General features: G+C 38.5%; 2 long non-coding RNA genes across 2 annotated transcripts; one reads left to right on the top strand and one right to left on the bottom strand.

The window, feature by feature from the left end:
- The first annotated feature begins 5,926 nt into the window (after positions 1-5,926).
- On the top strand, positions 5,927-14,090 carry LOC125712655 (uncharacterized). Its single transcript, XR_007383361.1, has 2 exons — positions 5,927-6,168; positions 12,306-14,090. It is a non-coding gene; the product is annotated as an uncharacterized LOC125712655 (long non-coding RNA).
- Positions 14,091-14,863: 773 nt separating this feature from the next.
- LOC125712658 (uncharacterized) lies at positions 14,864-16,638 on the bottom strand. The gene is made up of 2 exons (XR_007383364.1): positions 16,282-16,638; positions 14,864-15,197 (listed from the first exon to the last, which is right to left on the bottom strand). It is a non-coding gene; the product is annotated as an uncharacterized LOC125712658 (long non-coding RNA).
- Positions 16,639-17,055: the final 417 nt, after the last annotated feature.

Raw genomic sequence — 17,055 nt, 5'->3', positions numbered from 1 at the left:
TTTCTTGTTTGTTTCCCATTTATATGTGTTTTCTTACTGTTGACATATAACTTTGGTGTTATACTGTCATCTTAAGCATATTTTACAGCTAAATGTTTGAATGGATGTACTGTATGCATGTAGAGCATTATACTTGAATGAGGTGTGCAAATGAATTAAGCACCTTGAAGTTTGGGGTAGCTCAGAGTTGTTAAAATCTTATCTAGCTCTGATTTAATGGAACTGAGGGTTTTAGCTTGTGCTCCACTAGCAGGAAGACTATTCCATACTCCAACTATATGATAAGAACATAATTTAGAAAGAGTAATATTGAAGATTTGATGCATGTTGTGGCTAAATGGGCTCTAGTAACAATTTCAGAATATTTGAAACATAATTATTATCTTTTACCTATAATGTAAGTGGAAGAAAAGGTTTGTGAAGAATAGAGAGGTTCTGTAACCACTAGTCCACTGGCTATTCATCCTTCTTCCCCAGTGCAGCCTGTATGCTGATCATACTACTCCTGTACATCCCTGTGGGGGCAATTACCTGGAGGCAGGAGGGGGAGCATGTTAGGGCATAGCCGCTGTTGCTAGGACACAGCCATGCTTTAAGGTCTCCGCTTCCCTAGATGAACCCTCAGCTGATGGAAAACTTTGGGTCACCTTCTTCAGTTCTTCCCCTCGCACAGCAGAGGTGACTTACACATGGCTGATTTCACCAGCATTTACTGCCATGGCGTACTGTATATTCTGCATATTGGCAAACAATTTTCATATTATTATTATTATTATTATTATTAATAATAATAATAATAATAAGAAGAAGAAGAAGAAGAACAAGAATAAACATTGTTTTTTTGGGAGTCTGACTGCGTGTTGCAGGTTATAACTTCATGAGAAATGTAACTATTTATTGTAACTATAGTTATTTTTGAAACACTTAAGAGGGCACAAGTAATGTACACTAATTTACACTCTTACTTAACATATTAATTAACCAGTGATAAGGCCCCATGCTCTTTCATTTTTAATCAATCGTAAAGATTCATAAACCTGCTGAATTTCATAAGCGATTCCTAGAAGCATTGCTACGTTCACTTTGTAGAAAATAACTTTAACAAGTATCTCCTTAATGGTCACACCTGTGCCATTTCCTCTAACTGCCTGCAAAGAACATTTAAACATCCCCAAATATGTGAGCCACCTGAAAGACGGTAAGGTGAGTAGAAAAAGAGGGGAAAAAAAGAAAAAAGAATCGTGAAACAAAAACGCTTTTTTCACAATGGATGCTGTCTGGTGTGAGAACTGGTGACTAGCTCAAGGCCAAAGGTCTGATTACAAAAGTTGGGCGGCGACAGAAAGTGGCCTTATGTTGAAGATGAAAAGAATGTATCAAAAATGAGTGGTGCACCCCACTTGTAAAAATCTAACAGAAATAATCCTTCTAGTAGCTGTTTGTCCTTCTTAGACTTTCTTACTGACATGAGAAAATTTTAAGCTTTCAATAATTTAGTGAATATTTTTGTTCATTAATCATATAACACATTAGGCATTTGTTAAAGAAAGGATGAACTCAGTGACATTACACAGATCACTACATGGAACAGGCTCATTTTCCCTCCAATGACTGACACAATATGAAGAACATCTGGCACTGCTCCATCCTACCCAGCCCCTGAACTGGATGCCAGTCTGTCCATAAGCCTATTGGACAGTAAAAACAAGCCTGCAGCGGGTGCCGGGACTGACGCCTGGATGGGCAGCTTTGGGGCCCATTTAGGATGTGGTGGTCAGGACGGCGACTAAGAAATGTGTCCGAAATATCAAAAAATAAAAGCAAAAGGACATTATAAACCCAACTCAGGCAAAGCAAAGTCATGAACCGGGACAGATACAGTAATGCTGGCCATTCCAAACTTCATAGAGGCGGACTAAAACCCGGAGATACCCGGCCCCCAGCAAAACTGACTGCTCAGTCTAAACAACCTAGTTTGTCTGCTTCTTGTTGTGGACAGGGATCTGTGGACCTGGCTGAGTCCTGTAATTACCAAGGTAGCAACGCAGGGGTGACGCCTACAAATGAAACACTGTACAGGCTGCTCTCAACTCATGTAAAACCTACTCACATATACACTGAAAATATATAAAAATGGAATCTTTTCATTTATTTTAATTTAAATTTCTTTCGTACATATTACTCATGTATTTTTTGCTCATGTGTGTTTTGCTTTAAGGTGTATTGAATGGTATCTGGGCGTAAATCTGACATGTAATATTTGTCGACGTAAATTACTTCCATGAGTCAAGAACTGCCTGTGTACACACACACACACACACACACACACACACATATATATATATATATATATATATATATAACAGACTAACATCTGTAAAAATATAGACTTGAAATTGTTCATTCAGAATATAATAGCTAGTGATATTTAAAATGATGCTAAGTGCAGTTAAATAATCTTCAGTACAGTATTACACCTGAGCACTTTATCGGCCACATATTTGCCATTTTGTGAAGGTGAACAGTATTTTATTACTTGGAATTCTGGTATTTTCTGTCATGCTTCCAGATCTTGATAGTTTCAAATGGTTCTAGATCCAAATAGACCATTCATTCCTCTAAAATCTCTTTGTTATGTTTGAAAACTATAGAAAGAACATACTCAATGAACTGCCTTTGTCTGCACATTGCATGTAAGCAACCTGTATTTGAAAATGTCTCTTTCAGCACGCTGCACTGTGACAATTGTATTTTTATTTTATTAGAATTTGTAAGAAGGATGGGATACACTTGGGGTAAATATAACATATATAATAAGAAAAAAATATAAATATAAAAATATTAATTCTGAACTGATATATTCTGAACAGGGCGACTGATTGAATGGGATATAATGGGTAATAATGATGACTGAGTTATGGGGACAGAGAAATGAGGAGCAAATAGGTTGAATCAAAATGAGTAACCCCAGTTTTCCTGACTCTACTAGGTTTAAGGTTTAATTTTGAGGGAGACTGGTACTCTGCTGCACTGCGTGACTGTCCTGTGCGATATGCATCAACAACCAAATGAGCTTTGGCCTTAGCCATGCGCATTATTCCTGGTCTTATTTGGAATGCAAATAAGAATACAAAAGAGAGCATACAAGCCTTTCTGTTGCTGCTCTTCTCCTCCAGCTCACTAAGAATAGCCCTTTCTCCGGCGGCAACCTGGTGAAAAGACAGTGTGTGCATCTAGTTTGGGGCTATCAAAATCCTGCGTGAATCCTGAGCCAAACCTTGTAATGGCTACCTGAAGACTGCCTGGCAGACTGCATTTATTAGCCTCCATCACACTGATTTTGGCGGCACACAGCGAAATCCCCTCACCTTCGTTCAGAATAGCCAATGTGTTCAGCGTACCTACAAACAGAACAGATTTACAATATCATATTAAAAGGCTTCCGAATTTCAGTGTTTTTAGAGAAAAGCAGCTGGATTTATGGATTATTAGCAGCTAAAATGACCCCTGCATGAACGTGATTTATTGTGATTGTCAATTGTTTCCATTTTTCTGCATCGTTAGTTTGAGGTTCTCCTTTGTGTAATTACATGATTTCAATTCAGTTACAGAATACTTAAGATATCTTGTATGGTCAAAACTAGAGATAAAGAACTCAGTTTAACTTAAAGGTGACCAGCTTCCCTGTAGATCAGCATAGATATGTTTCAATAATGTAATTTCACTTAAATTTACCACTTGTTATGCGTTTCCCCTAAGGAGTACCAAACATAACCAATTACATTGGTATCTGGGCATGACCTTGAGCTAGCACTTGTAGGACGCTAATCCCTTCCGGAGATCTTTATTCAAATATTTTGGGAGACGTGTTCCTGTTTTTACACTCAAATTCACTGGCAGCGAGCGCACAGCAGTCCATGACAGGCATTTCTTGCAAAATGCGACCAATTTCAAAATGAGTAGCTGGAATTGTGCCTAGACAGAGTTCTTCATCTATGACACAGTGTGGATTTTATTTTGTGCAATGTGAGACTGTGGGCAGTTCTGAAGGTGTGCCTGCTTCCCATGCAAATATTACAATGAATTAGTTTCCAACAGGGCAAACAGCAAGGTAGGTTTATGCAGGCTAAAACCAAACCACATATAATTCATATAATCTCATCGAATATAAAATATTTGAAAAATGTATCTTTTTACATTCCTGTGATGTATCAAGAAGCAATTCCCTGTGACATAAATTATTCATTTTAGTTTTTTTGAACAGATTTTGAACATAAAAAGTTTCATATATTGAATACCCCCAGAAACGACACACCGTTTTCAAACTTGTTTTCAAAAAGTAGGTCAAGCTACTATCAGTAATAAAAACAGACAAAAGTCACCAGCATAACGCTGCACTCATCATTTTTTAGAAATACTAAATTTATGTTTTCTACACACATCTTCTAATTTGCTTTGTTGCATCAAACGTTGTCTTTCAGTATGAAAGTATTGAAAAGCCTTGTATATTTCATCCTTTCATAGCAGTGGTTTATGATTTCCTCTAAAAGCACTATTGTGATTTTAAGAAAACTACATGTTGAAATGTACTGTCAACTACAAGGTAAAAATATACTGCACTGTAACCGACTGTAACATTGTAAAACTGCTTGTTTTAGAATTTAACAGGTGAACAGGTTCACTCTACAAAGTAAAATGACATCATTTTCACAATGTTGTTATATCAAAGTTTTAAAAACAAAAATATCTTTCCAGGAAGCGTTACTTTGCTATGAAGTTTAGATATCTTGCTTTCCTACGCATTTCTAAATCCTAGGAAAAAAGCCCTGCAGTGTCATCTCAAATATGAGACCGATTATCAGGCAAGTGCTGACCTTTGTTTGGGTAGAATTTAACGGTATTTCAAAGGTGTTATATTACATACGCAGATTTTGTTTTGACGTACAACAATACCTAGATATGGTGAGAATGCAAAAAGCCAATGACTAAGTAAAGCAAATTCCACAAAAAAAAAAATACCACTTCACTCCAAGCTCCTACTCTGCTCACTATTTCCTCTTTCAAGCTACCAAGAGGATGAACACTGACCTCCGCTCTGATTGAACTATATACCACCTGCATCTGCGAAGAAATAACAACCCACTGTGTAAATTAATGGCACCCAAGTTGTGTTTCGGATATCCACTGTTGTTACATTTTTCTGTCTCCCACTACGGTCGTATTTGTTGTTAAGGAAGAAAACATGAAGAGAATATAAATGTAAATGATTCTATTACAGTGCATAGTTATAGCTTCAGGACACAAAACCCCACACTAAGACAGGCATGTTGCCAGTTTGCCCCTGGGACTGACCTTTAGGACCCCATGCTGCGTAAAGCAGTCTAGGTGGCTAGTAGATGCATGTTGCCCCACCCTGAGCCCTGTGTGTGTGTGGGGGGGGGGGGGTTGCTTTTTTATGCTCTTTTCCTGAGCTCGGATAAAGAGACCATGAAGCAGGTGACGGGTGCAACTGGGCGTGTGCAGACGTCGGAAGCCCGGGGCAAGGAGCAAACATCTGTAGTTTGCTTGCGAGCGAGGTTAGGCCCGAGCGCTACATATTTCGCTGCCTTCTTAGCCCCACATATTTATTTATTTAGGTATGGTCTAACCTGTTATTCAAGAAATAAGAAGTGTGTTTTGGGAGGCGGGGGATGGGACTCTAGAGGCACAGGAAGAGTGAAGGCTGCTCTCACGAAAGGTAAAACTGACGTCACAAACAGACACACAACACCTTAGCTGCTAGGGCGTGGCTTTTGTGTCCAACCAGCCTCCTGGGAAGCTAAAGACACACCTGCTGGCACCAGAGGCTCGGGATTGGCTACAATACGGAAATTACACCTGGGTGGGAGGGGGCAGTGGGGGAAGCCAAGCCCTTTACAAATTCCACCCGTCTGCATTAAGCGCTTAACCAGGTAGTGTTGACTACTGCTCCGAACCACCTAGTAGCAGAGAGACATCCCCAGCGCTAAGGCCTCCTTGCTTTTCGTAAAGCGCTCCAGTCGAAGTTGATGCGGTGCCACAAGAAGTCATGCAATCTTTACTAAAAGGAATGAAGACTGAAACCATCCCTCACAGGCCAGAGACAAAGGGCTGATTCATCCAAGGCCTCGCCTCTCCAAGACAAAAGGGGTAATTTACTAACATCAAGCCGATTTTTTTGGACTTCTCATGAATTTGATTTCGTTATTTTGTAATAACTTTCTTCTGATGTCCACGTCCTGGCCAGCAGGGAGAGCTCACAGCCACCTTGCCCGTTGCGTGATTCGAAGCGCGCCGATCCTTTCCGTGGTTTCAGGGGCCTGAGAGTTTCTATGTCGAGTGTATCATAACTCCTATCAGATTCCAGTCTATTGAAACAGAAAGGAGAGCAGGCTGACAATAGACGCAAACGTTCATTCCTGGACTGGCTCGACCAGTTAGGGCAGGTAGAGACAAACAGTCAGTTTTATGAAAAGCTGTGAAGAGTGGAACCTATGCCTGCAGTGCCACTGATTAAAGTACAGCCACTGCTCAGGGTATTTCATCCAATATTAGTTCCTGGTAATTTAATACTATTGTACCTTGAATGCAGGGAAGAATGCAAATTACATACTAAATACAAAGAGATGATAATATAAATTTCTGCTTTATGCTTCTCAGCATTTGTAAATGTAAGTGAGAACGTTCAGAAACTCAGTGCTTATTTTCTATCAAAATGTTTTCTTAATGTTGAAAATAAATTTTAGCATGATGTGTTTTCATCAAATGCCTTTTAATAAGCTTGTTTGTGAACCTGAATACGTCAGTAATCAAATTGCAGTTTTCCTTACGTTTTTTTTTTTTCTAACTTAAAATGCTTTGAGAAAATATGTTGGATTTTTCTTGTTATCTCTTGATTTGAAAGGACTCAAATTATGCAGCCAGTATTTTGCTTGCCCTTTGTTACAGCGATAACAAGGGAGATTTTACTATGGCCTGAAATAAAACATCTGCTCTTTTACTTTTCTCTATGGTATCGATTGAAAGTAGTAACTGTATTTTACAATTCTTAGGAAGGGCATATGAATTTTAAGCTGCGGACTGTTAACTGTGGACATAATGTCTGGTGTATAACCTCGATATCTGGTCTTATTTAACCGAAGGCCAAAACGGAGGTAGGAAACACCCGATAAAGGGCGCATGAAGTAAATGGTGAGGTGGAGAGCTTTGATTGGTGGGAAGAGGAAATATGAACACGGAGTTTATTTTATCAGAACCGGTCATCGCTTTTTTGGAATTATGATATTGTATTTAATAGCAACCAAATTGTCAGACTTTATGATATGAGGTCAGTGACAGATATAGAGAGTTTTAGAAGAAGCTTTACACATTTGTAGTAATGCAGGTAAACGCTTCCATACTATGAAGATTTAGCATTCAATTTATGTTTCTTGATGGGACAAATGTACAGATTTTAAAATAGATAGCGTGGCTCTTTTAACTGTCATTTCCATTGTTAGATGTTCAGTATAAAAGGTCAAGCCGAGACCTTCTTTGACTTTGAATTAGACGGCAGAAACCCAAGCAGAATGCCCTCAACATAATTTGTATGAATATGGTAGCTATTCATATTAGGTTACAGCATGGATAATCATTTTATACATTTCTGTTCCCTTTGATTTTTTTTTTTAAATTAGACAATGTTTACTTAAAATTAACAAAAGTCACATGTGATATTGGCCGATCAGTAGCATAAGTAAAGCTACTTAAATAACAGAAGAACTCAACTTCCATATACAAATTACCTCCCATGTAAATGATGCTTATTATAGCGCTATTCAAATTTGGATGGAAAAGCTGTGAAATAGAAAATATATTTACAGCTAAAACAATCAAGGGCTATTCTTAATAAAAAATACAGTTTAAATGAATATAGTCTGTAAGGATTGCACTGTGGCAAAATGAACAGAAACTGGCAAAACAAGGATTGCTTTAAGCTGTAGCAATTAGATAAATAAGATTAGATGCCTCTCTGACTACGGTTTTGGATTTCAGCAGTGTATTCTGTACACAAGCACTAGCTGTTGATTAAAGCTCAGCCCTGCTCCGCGCACAGCGCTCTCAGTTCTGAGCACTTGTTGCATACCTGGGCCGACCTGGGCTAACCCAGGCTAATCTGGGCAGCAGCTAGGGAGTTTGGGACAATCGAGAAAGAAAAGTCCGTGAGGAGTAGAAGCTGCATTGTCCCTGAGGCCATCCTGGCCAGACTGTCCGAGGGAAGGTGAAGAACAAATGCAACTGGAGAGAGCAGCAACTCCAGGTTTCTATTTATACGCGCAGCCAAAATCTCATTGAATAAAGGGAGGGTCAGGGTTTCGGTCCTTTATTTTCCTTTTCTTACACTGTATGTTCTCTCTTTCTGATGCCTTTCATCTCCATTCTCCTATATTCTTCTATGTCCCTTTGGCCTCCCACTCCCCACCCCTTCTCCCGACAAAGGCCTGCCTTGCAGATTGGTGCCTCTGATGATTAGTTCGACGGTAGCCCTGGACCAGGAGAGCTTTCCCAAGCATGACTTCCAGGCCCAGAGTAAGCCGGGCTGCTCCTGGGCAGCTGGGGAGAAATCTGAGATTTTTTCCTTTCTTATCCCTCCTGATTCTCACTTTTTTTCTGGCTGGCAAAATCTTTTTTCTGGGGTGTCTTTGACGATGGTAAGATTACAGGCCTTCTCCTTCGGGTTTCATTCCCAAGTTCCCCAAATCCCTTTCTCCCTTGATAATTACTGGAAACCCCCTGCCTGATAACATGCACCATTCTCTTTCTTTTAGGTCTGGGTCCTTGGCCTGATTTTAAGCAAACTGAACATTTCTATTACCGTATTCAGGATTGCGGTCTTATTTAAAAATGCCTGCATTGCTTAGATACCATTTTAATGTTCAAGCGTAGGGTGGTGTTCTTTTATAACTGACTGTTCATTCTCTTGCATATTTCAGAATTTGGGCATTTTTAACAAACACCTACGACTTCAATGCCAAGTTACTTAATTGCATAATTCTGAAAATATGTAAAATTGCCGTTCAGCTTCATTGTCATTGTTATCACAGCAACCTGAAATGTTGCTTCAATATCTTGTATGTTTTCTCTTTTAATATAAAATATTAGTCTTTTAAGTGACCTGTAGTTATCAGGGCTCCATCGAAGGTCTGAACAGTCACTATATGGTAAATGAGCAGAAACGCATAGATAGTACTTTTCTGCAGGGCAGAAAAACAGTCTAGTTTGTTTGTACTCCACAGTATATTTCCTGGTAAATTAAATGGCTTTCTTAAGGTTGTCTTTGGTGTTGTTTTCTTGATGGCTATCATGGTAGACATCTAGACACCACAATGCTCAGAAAGCCATGACGACACCAGGAAATACAGCATATCCTTGGATGTGACAAAGGGGGATTATGGAAAATGGCATGTTCCATGGAATAAACACTCATTGTAAAAATGACCACCAGCCTGTCTAACCCTCCATTTCATAACAAAAAAAAACAGGCTAGTCAGAACACCTTAGTGCACTCATTCGTGAGGTCCACATTGCCCCATGTACTACAATCACGTGACTAGAAAAAATATTTTTAATTTAATTTAAGTTTTTTTTTCTTTGAGGGCAGTTAAAGTATTGTTTTTCGTCTATTATATGCATTTAAAAGATGCTTTTAAAAATGACTCTGAAGATGTAAATGTTAGCATGAAGCCTTAAGTGTTTCTGGTGAAGAACTTAGCAACTTAAAATTTTGAGAAGAATCTAAAGCTGATATAGGTTGGTCACTCAAATCCATGGGTGGAGATGTTTTTGGATGAATCACTATTTACAATACAGATGTCTCTTTTAAAAGTATTACTGAAGCATGTCAGTTAGAACTAACAATATGAATGAATACAGAGGAAGATCATTTAAAATATTTTTGTTCAATATTTGTATTTAAGTTTTGAGTGTTTTTTTGCATTCCATAGTAGTATATATAAAGAAAAAATATGATGAAATTGGATATTTATATTGTACATTTTAAGTAACATATTCAAATAAGCTTTTTTGGAGAAAACTGAGCTGTTTTCACTGTTTTTGAACTTTTGGAGAAAGATGTTTTCGTTTGACTGGATCTCATTCAAGATATAACTCAGTGCTAAATGTTCTCCTGAGCTTGATAAGCACTAATAAGACGGATGGATGTTTTAGTTTGTCTAAAATAATCCTTCCTTTATGTAGATTACGTCAAAGCCATTCTTCTTTCAGAAAGCTAGCAAAATAATGCATTAAAAAGAACAAATGCCAACCAAAAATTCTCAATTGATTATAATAACTATTAACTGCCATTCAGTAAATTCTAGAATTTTAATTTTTATATTTTCTTAGTAATAACTTATTCATGGTACAGTATTAAAAAAATTGTTGCATCAATTGGTGCATCAGTTTCAATTAGAATATTATGGCTTTGCAAAGTCTGTACTGTATGTCCGGCTGTAATTCTGATATCTTGGTTTGGATGGTCATCCTCATCTTACCTGGCAGCATTGGATTCTATGACTCCTCTAATACTGCCTGGTAATGATGATAGTTACCATCCACTGGCCTCTAGAACACTCAACTAATTTCAGTGTATTGTAACAGCTCAAGTCAAATCAAGAGGCAACAGCGATGCTATAGAGCAGATACATCTTCGGTAAATATAACAGGGTCGTTATAACCACTTGTCATTATGAAATTACCCACTTCGGTGCTAAAGCCAGTCGCTTGATATGAGTGCTGTAGCATTTTCTCAGACTCTGTGAGGGCCTGAGCTCCAATGAAGTGGCCCCTAGCGTCCATCTTACCTGGCAGTGCTGGACTGTACTTGTGCTCTAACACTGTCTGGTAACGATGTTCGCTGGGCGACCTCTGGGCAACAAGACGCTCCGCGCACAACTTATTGACATGAAATGCCCTGCATTAACTGACATGTGATAGGTGCACTGTGGTCATATCCTGTGACAGCAGCTAAAAACAGGAAGGAGCCTTCTAGTTAGCTGGACTTTAGATTTCTATGTTTTTCTGCAAACAATGTAATGAAAACTTACTACATAATTTAGCTAGTTGGAATTTATACTCCACTTATTACAAATAAGTCGTGCTTAAAGTGTCCATCTCCTGGCATGACACTTTTCCCCAGCACCATTACTGGCAGTTTAAGGAAACACTTGCTTCGTTTGCATAGCCTGCATATCCAGCAGTGGATGGTGGAGCACAAACAGGACATCCCTCATATCTCCTGCTGTCAGTTATCTTTCTTGGTTTTATTAAACCAGGCGGGACAGTATGTTCTAACGGCTATCCTAATTGTTTACTGCAGAGCAAAGGTGAACCATTTCACTGTTTTGCCATTTATATGCAATTCAGAAATTCATTCACATTGAAAGACCAGGTGTAAATCACTAGGTCAATAAACCAGGTGATGTCTTCAAATGAGCCACTAAAAATAAGTGAAACGACCCTCTGTGATTGATCTTGTGATCTTGTGATACATCACACATGGTGGGCTCAGGTTCCTGAGACTGACTGGATCTGCTAGCTCTTCTCATTCATCAGAACCTCATAGTTTAACAGTCATTATACTGATGAGGAAAAATGGAGGTTGATAGCTGAAATGGAACTCCGAAGCTGCGAAACCTGTTACCACAATGGACTGCATGTTGTTTTAGGTCTTGTTTTCTTTTGTACTTTTGTAATGAATAATATTTTTAGGATAAAAAGTGCATGTGACAGCCGTTGTGGCACTGGAAAATAGAGAGAAGGCATGCCGGTTCACTCAACTTTACAGATGTTCATAAAGGCTTTATATGTGCTAATAAATATTTAGCTTGCCAATAAACACTGAACCACACCTTTCTTTACTCCTCTTAAGTTTCTTAGTGATAAATGTTACAATGAATTTGCGCCATGTTGTAATGCAATTGCCTAATTTGGTTACTTAACTGAACTGACAGTTGCAGGTGGGGTCAAGAGGAGTGCCAGTCAAATAAAGCTTAGCGTGCTCGAGTGTATTACGTCACATCTTACGTAAAGAAATTCCCAGTTTATCAGAGTGTTTCAACCGAGTGTAAACGACTGGTATTATTTCTAAGAATTATTGTAATCATCTCTCATCTTAGTTTTTTTTACTTGAATATTTCTGAAATCCCAATCTCATTTTGCCATTTCTCTGTAATATTTTGTGGATGTTATAATGTCTATACAAAACAGTTTTCAAATGCATGCTTTCCATTCTTTTCTTCCTCTGTAAGGTAAAACAATCAATCGGCAACCTCCATCGCTTCCTTCCCTGTTACTGTACCTGTCGACTGACGTCTTACCAGACATGGTTAGATCTGTCTGTATTTGTCTAATACTGTCTGGTAATGCCGTCCATTGCAGGCTGAGACATCTCCTCTTCGAATCTTCTCCCATCATCTCCTGCATTATGGTAATATTAAAAGCTAATTGCCATAAGTGGACCATAGATTAGAAATATTAGCATATTCATGTTATAGACTAGTAGCATTAATAAGCAGTGCAAGTACAGTGGCTTTGGTAAGGAGAACACAGCTTAGTGATCGTGATAATCATCCTGCATAATACTTTTCATAGAGTCTGCAGTGTTTAATAACTTTTTAATAACATTTTTTTGCAGTGGATTTGTACATAAATACCTAGATAATGTGTGTGTACTGTATGTCTATATATATAATCTTTGGATAACTTGCATGCAGTTTGTGTTTTGTTAAGTTTCTGAACGCTGTGCATAGTATTCTTATATATTTCGTAATATTTTTGATGTCTTTTTAATTTTTTTTTTCATATCAGTTAATGTAGATACTTATCAATCATATAATTCGTCATTATTTCTATACTTCTGGGCTCAATTTTTATTTAAAATTACATTCAAATTGCCCTTAATACATATTCAGAACATGAAGAAAAGGAAAATTTGATGGGCTCCAAATCAAAATCTAATTTTAATAAATGAATCACACAAAAATAAACAGGGGAGGCATGGTGGTGCAGTGGTTAGCACTGTTGCCTCACACCTCTGGGACCCGGGTTTGAGTCTCCGCCTGGGTCACATGTGTGTGGAGTTTGCATGTTCTCCCCATGTCGTCGTGGGGTTTCCTCTGGGTACTCCGGTTTCCCCCCACAGTCCAAAAACATGCTGAGGCTGATTGGAGTTGCTAAATTGCCCATAGGTGCGCATGTGTGAGTGAATGGTGTGTGAGTGTGCCCTGCGATGGGCTGGCCCCCCATCCAGGGTTGTTCCCTGCCTCGTGCCCATTGCTTCCGGGATAGGCTCCGGACCCCCCGCGACCCAGTAGGATAAGCGGTTTGGAAAATGGATGGATGGACAAAAATAAACATTTTTGTTATAGAAAATGCGGGCAGTGTGCTCTTTGGTCTGTTTTTCTCTGATTGCCTCACTGCTCGTTCCTCTGAGATTGGTTGGAATTGCAATTCTGTGACATGGTATGCTGTTATAATAATTGATATTTTATTGATCCCTGTGGGGAAAATTCCCGTCATGCCCCCCCCAACTTTCTCTCTCTAAATGAAAGCAAGCTGGCTGCAAAAGGCAGCCAGCTATAACAGTGCCTAAGGAGCTGATGCCTGAGGGCCTGACTTACAGTGAAGACGCAGATGTATCCAGGCCGGGCCTTAACTGGCAACCTTATACTGTAGGTCAGAGGCACCCAGGGTTAGCCCATTTAGTCACACACTGCCTCCATACAGTTACATGCTATCATGCAATGTTCCTTATCTAGAGTTTATTGACGTTTTTCATTTTCTTATCATTTAAATTGTACTTGACCATAAGTCGATATATCATTTATATCGCCCAGCCCTACTACCTTAGTAATTATGTCAACTATTGCACATTAAAAGTGACTGTTGTGACATGTGTTTCATGTATCCCAGCCCATTTGATTGTATGGATTATTCATTTAGTAATGAACTATATATTTCTGTTTTAAATGTACAGTAGTGATAAGCACAGTTCACATTATGAATAAAGATATTAAAACATTTTTAAACATTAAGTTTTGTTTGTGTTTATTATAAGGATATTTAATATTAATATACTTTAATGCCAGTACCACTCATTAAAATATTGTCTTTTTTCATAAACTTCTGCTAAAACTGAGAGTCAATAAATACCCCAGTGTTGCTGTTTTAGTTGCCTAGTGTTATATGTGTATTACACCCTAAGGTGACCAACTACAGCAGTGGTGATTTTCCCAACATTGTATTTGTATCATGAATATCAAAACTTTAGCTTCAGCTTAATTTTAGCAAGCAGCTTTGTTCGAAACATCTATTTTGCCCACACAGCTGAGTATTTACAGGCTAACATACCATTCTGTCAAAAATATAAAAGCATTATGCAAGCTGAACCTGCAATTTTATACAGCTCTTTAAGAGTGGTACCACCCATTGATCTTCATACTTGTATTCCTAGGACCAAATATTTCATGTTATCCATTTTGCTCAGGCTAAGATGAAAGGCATCTCAGTTCTGGTGCTGGAATGCCAGTAACCGCCATCTTTCACCTGGTCCCACTTTATCCATTAACTTGCCTGTTGACGTCACATGACCCAACAGAAACACTGAGATGCCTGCTGACTGGGGGGGGGGGGGCGTGGATCAGGTTTCCTGTGAACAGAAAGCTCTTTTTTAACAAACCCTGGGTACATACCCCCACCTCTCTCTACCACTGTAGGCCAAATCTTCTGGTGCTGGACCTACAGACAAGGCAGCTAACAAAGAAATCCCCAAACCAAAGTACTGACAATGCAAAAAGCTGGCTCTCTCTATGTGTCACACATTTTATTTTATTCATGACCTCCATTACTGCAGAAAGCAGGTACGGTATGTCAATCATCTCAACTGTATCTGCAAAGGAGTTTATATATGACAAGGATGAAATTTTATTTAAATTCTTTATCACACTTGATCCACTAGTCTGCTTTTACTTAAACAGGTAATGCTCAGGTTATCTATGTATTACAAAGCAATAGATGGACATCCTTGTCTCTTAAAGTTTGGCATTCATGGTGGAATTCCAGAATTCTGGCGTTGCATGCCTGGAACTGGTCCATGCATGTTCAGCAGCAGTTTGCATTGTTGGTGCTCAGACATGGATTGTCTGTGATGTGGAACAGGGGCAGAGGAGAAGATGGTAAGTGGATGTGTGGTGAGTTTTGTTTTCTCATGGTTTTATAATGGAAGCAAACGTAGACTCTGAATTGTTCACAACAGGTAAAAGGCTTTATGATGCATACATGCCATTATACTTTATTAAAATATAGCTTGATTTTTTTCAAAAAATTAAATTAAAATTTATGTTGCAAATTAAACCAAAAGGTCAGGAATTTAGTTACCCATATTATGGAAGTTAGTTATAACACAATAGCTGGTGCAAAAAATGGAAATATTCTTTCTGTCCTCACATAGGCAACAGAAATATATAGCGAAGCTAATATATATCTTTCTGAACTTTTTCATAGATTATTAATTAGGAAAACAGCTAAAAGTTTAAAACAAAAATGTCCAGATTGTGTATGTGGAATGTGTGGTTTCCTCTCACAGTCCAGATGTGGAATTTATGGACATTTCTGTCTTTTGGAGTAGATTCACTGCATTCCATAAATGATGCAAGGAATATTTGGAAAGTTTAACTCTTAAATTGTATGCCAGTGCAAGTAGACAATCAAATTGAAAAAAAAAAAAACATTTTAATCGTAATTATTGATAATAATTGATATAGCAGTGATTTAAGCATGGGGCAATTAAACAATAGAAACATAAACTTAAAACAATAGAAACATAACCTAAAACATAACATGTCTGTCGAAAGAAAGAAAGAAAGAAAGAAAAAAAAGAAAGAAAGAAAGAAAGAAAGAAAGAAAGAAAGAAAGTAAAAGGAAAAAGTGATCATAGTTAGTATGTTTACATGCACAGCTCAGTTGAGGTAGAGTTATAACTTGACTACATCATGTAATACTAACAAGCTGAAAGGAGCCATATCGCCACCTATAGTATCGGACTCTAACATACTTCAGGCATTAAATCAATTCCCCTCCTGTACATATATACTGGGTCAAGGACATTAGTCAGTTTAAATGATGTAGTTGAGCTATAATCGTAGCTTGATTTAGCTGTGCATGAAAACATACTGAATGATTAGTCGTCATTATGAGTGACACCATGGCTCAGTGAACAGCTCTCACCTCCTACTTCCACGGTTTGCATGGTCTTTACTTGAAGCCTGCTGAAAATTTCCTCAGAAATGTAGGTAAAATGCATCGAACAGGACCGCACCAATCAGCAAAATCTTATCGACCACTGTTCTGCTGGATGGGAATGCTTCAAGGAATAAAACAACTTTGCAGTATTTCCAGTTTTAGTTGCGGCGATTTTTTCGTCAGAGTTTACTGTGCACAGCAGCAGTCTGTTGCATGCCGGACTTCTGCAAAAACTGCAAAAAGCAATGCCACAACAACAATGTCTTTTTGCTTTGTCTATTCCCAATATCTTCCTTTTTAAAATATGTTGTGACTGCTGAGCTGGTGCTTTCTTCACCGACACTTGACACTTCCTCTGAGGGAGCACTCATCGCTTCTATGACATTACCAAAACAGTAGCATGTGCCGTGCTCTGCTGACTCAAACAAACTTGCAATGTGGACCAACGGTTGAGAAACACTGCTTTAAATGTTGGCTCTTTGCCTTGGAGTTCAGTCCAAAATTCAATATTAAGACTTTGTTCAAGGAAAATGTTATTAAGGTCGACTGTCATAAGTATACTTGTCTCATCTGTGTATAACATGTGCTTGAAGAGTATGGTGGACGTCAGGGACTGTTTTGGTGGTTTAAGGCAGCGTTTTTCAACCCAGTCCTCAGAGACCCCCAGTCAGTGCACATTTTTACTCCCTCCCAGCTCCAGTGGACCAGGTTGGGAAACACTGGTTTAAGGGAAGTGTTGGGGCCCCTTGTTACCCCATC

This window comes from Brienomyrus brachyistius, chromosome 18 (assembly GCF_023856365.1).
Source record: "Brienomyrus brachyistius isolate T26 chromosome 18, BBRACH_0.4, whole genome shotgun sequence".
In the NCBI taxonomy this organism is placed as follows: domain Eukaryota; kingdom Metazoa; phylum Chordata; class Actinopteri; order Osteoglossiformes; family Mormyridae; genus Brienomyrus; species Brienomyrus brachyistius.
Note: the sequence above shows the minus strand (reverse complement) of the source record. Positions and strands in the feature narration are given on the sequence as shown.